Source organism: Brachyhypopomus gauderio, unplaced genomic scaffold (assembly GCF_052324685.1).
Source record: "Brachyhypopomus gauderio isolate BG-103 unplaced genomic scaffold, BGAUD_0.2 sc258, whole genome shotgun sequence".
Lineage (NCBI taxonomy): Eukaryota > Metazoa > Chordata > Actinopteri > Gymnotiformes > Hypopomidae > Brachyhypopomus > Brachyhypopomus gauderio.
In genome coordinates, this window is record NW_027507079.1 from 126475 (window position 1) to 129718 (window position 3244).

The window sequence follows — 3244 nt, forward strand, 5'->3', positions numbered from 1 at the left end:
TGTTGGGAACCTCTCTTGCCTTGTGCCCCCCCCCCCCCCATCCTCTCTGCCACCCCCCCCATTCCTCTAATCCCTTGCTCACAGTCTCTCTGTCTGTCTCTCTGTCTCTCTAAAATGTGTGAGACAGGACGACAGGCCAGCGAGTGTAGTGGAGAGGGAGAGAGAGGGAGGGAGAGAGGGAGGGAGAGAAAGAGGGAGAGAAAGAGGAAAGGATAGAGAAGGAAGCACAGAGGGAGAGATGGAAGCACCCTTGATCGAACAGATGAGGGACACAGGCAGTGAACTGAGACTGATCGGATAAAGAGGAGTGTGTGTGTGTGTGTGTGTGTGTGTGTGTGTGTGTGTGTGTGTGTGTGTGTGTGTGTGTGTGTGTGTGTGTTAGTGGGGTTGTGGGGTTCTGAATGACACCCAGCAAAAAATTTGAGAGGAAGGATCAACGAGACTGAAAGAGAGACAGAGAGAGAGAGACAGCAAGAGAGAGAGAGAGAGAGAGAGAGAGAGAGAGAGAGAGAGAGAGAGAGAGAGAGAGAGAGAGAGATACAGAGAGAGAGAGAGACAGAGACAGAGAGACAGAGAGAGAGAGAGAGAGAGAGAGAGAGAGAGAGAGAGAGAGTAGAGGTAGTGTGGCTGAGACAGTGTTCAAGTTTCATATTCAGATTCAGATTCAGATTCTTTTGAGTGCCTCCATCTAGGCTCAGATTAACCACAAAATGCTTTTCTCAGGCTAGTCTGAGTATAACAGCCAGTCAGTGGAGGAAGAGTAGAAGGATCAGGAGAGCACATGATGGAGAGAAGGTATCTGCTCCGCTTCTGCCCATGGAGAATATGTTAGGGGGCAGAAGTCCTTCCCCCTCGATCCAAGTGTCCCCCTCCCTCTTTCCAATTTGATTAACCCTTATACCAACCAGCTGGACCAGTACAGGAGACCTACACTGGGTTCCCCTTGACTGGATAGCTGTTACTGGTAGTGACACCAGGAGTGGTGTCCTCTCTCATGTGTGTGTGTGTGTGTGTGTGTGTGTGTGTGTGTGTGTGTGTGTGTGTGTGTGTGTGTGTGTGTGTGTGTCTGTGTGTTTGTGTGTGAGTGAGAGAGAGAGAAAGGTTGAGAGCAAGATCTATCTATCTATCTATCTATCTATCTATCTATCTATCTATCTATCTATCTATCTATCTATCTATCTATCTATCTATCTATCTATCCTTCCTGCTGTGGCAGCTGTGGAGATGGCCATGTGGCCCTGCTCCATAGGTCCTGATGATGAGTCCCACGTGTGGAGAGTCCTGAGCACGTTACACCCACCCACCACCACCCACCACCACCCACCACACCCGGAGACGCTCCTCACCACAGCCACGGGTCGGGAGGCTTCTCCTGGCCTGCCTTCAGGATTTTCTCGTGATACTCATGTGGACACATTTCTGGTGACCCAGAGTGCTGCTGGACTCCTGCGTGCTGTCTCGCTGTCTCCAGACTCCTACGCCCTCTACACCTGCCAGGCAGACACGTGCTTGCAGCCTTTAATTGCTTGTCTCTCTGTCTCACCCCCTGCTCCCGGTCTGTCTCTCTTTCTCTCAGTCTCTCTCGCTCTGTTCTTTTCTCTCTCACCCCCCCCCCCCCCCCCACCCGAGATTGATTCTTGTTTTCATGTTTTTCGATCTGGCTGCGTATATCTGTCAGGGATTGTGTGGTTATTCCGGCATCTTTTAGCATTCAAGCGTTCTAGAGAAGAGTGCACTGTGGCAGCTGTTAAAACACACACACCCCCAGCCCTGCACGTGTCTGTCACAAGAGCAGATCGCAACAGTGTGTTTGTGTTTCCTTTGGATGCAAAGAAAAAATGATCGAAAAAAATAATTATTTTCTGGGGAACTCATGACACGGGGAGGAGCTTCAGGAACCAGTGGAGGAACATTCTGATGAATAAAGATCAATGGAACCACCGTCAAACTCTCACGTAAAAACATCTAATGTGGGGAGCAGCCTGGGTGTGTGTCTCCTGGGTGGAGAGGCTGGGTGGAGAGGCTGGAGAGGGTGGGTGGAGAGGGTGGAGAGGGTAGGTGGAGAGGCTGGAGAGGGTGGGTGGAGAGGGTGGAGAGGGTGGGTGGAGAGGGTGGAGAGGGTGGGTGGAGAGGGTGGGTGGAGAGGGTGGAGAGGCTGGGTGGAGAGGGTGGGTAGAAGGGTGGAGAGGGTGGAGAGAGGTGGAGAGGGTGGAGAGGGTGGAGAGGGTGGGTGGAGAGGCTGGAGAGGGTAGGTGGAGAGGCTGGAGAGGGTAGGTGGAGAGGCTGGAGAGGGTGGGTGGAGAGGGTGGAGAGGCTGGGTGGAGAGGGTGGAGAGGCTGGGTGGAGAGGGTGGAGAGAGGTGGAGAGGGTGGGTAGAAGGGTGGAGAGGGTGGAGAGAGGTTTGGATCAGTTAGAGTATTGTGTTACTCTAATTAAGCAGCAGTGTGAGTGTTAGCACGTGTGCACACAGATGTTCAAAGACTTACTCACATGATGCCTGTGGGAGGAGTGTAGATGAGTGTAGATGAGTGTGAGATGAGTGTAGATGAGTGTAGATGTGTGTAGATGAGTGTAGATGTGTGTAGATGAGTGTAGATGAGTGTAGATGAGTGTGGGATGAGTGTATATGAGTGTGGGATGAGTGTGGATGAGTGTGGGATGAGTATAGATGAGTGTAGGTGAGTGTGGATGAGTGTAGATGAGTGTAGATGAGTGTGGGATGAGTGTGGGATGAGTGTATATGAGTGTGGGATGAGTGTGGATGAGTGTGGGATGAGTGTAGATGAGTATAGATGAGTGTAGATGAGTATAGATGAGTGTAGATGAGTGTGGGATGAGTGTAGATGAGTGTAGATGAGTGTAGTTGAGTGTGGGATGAGTGTAGATGAGTGTGGGATGAGTATAGATGAGTGTGGGATGAGTGTGGATGAGTATAGATGAGTGTAGATGAGTGTAGATGAGTGTGGATGAGTGTGGATGAGTGTAGATGAGTGTAGATGAGTGTGGGATGAGAATGGGATGAGTGTAGATGAGTGTGGGATGAGTGTGGGATGAGTGTTGGATGAGTGTAGATGAGTGTAGATGAGTGTTGGATGAGTGTAGATGAGTGTAGATGAGTGTGGGATGAGTGTGGGATGAGTGTAGGATGAGTGTAGATGAGTGTAGATGAGTGTAGATGAGTGTGGGATGAGTGTAGATGAGTGTGGGATGAGTGTTGGATGAGTGTAGATGAGTGTAGATGAGT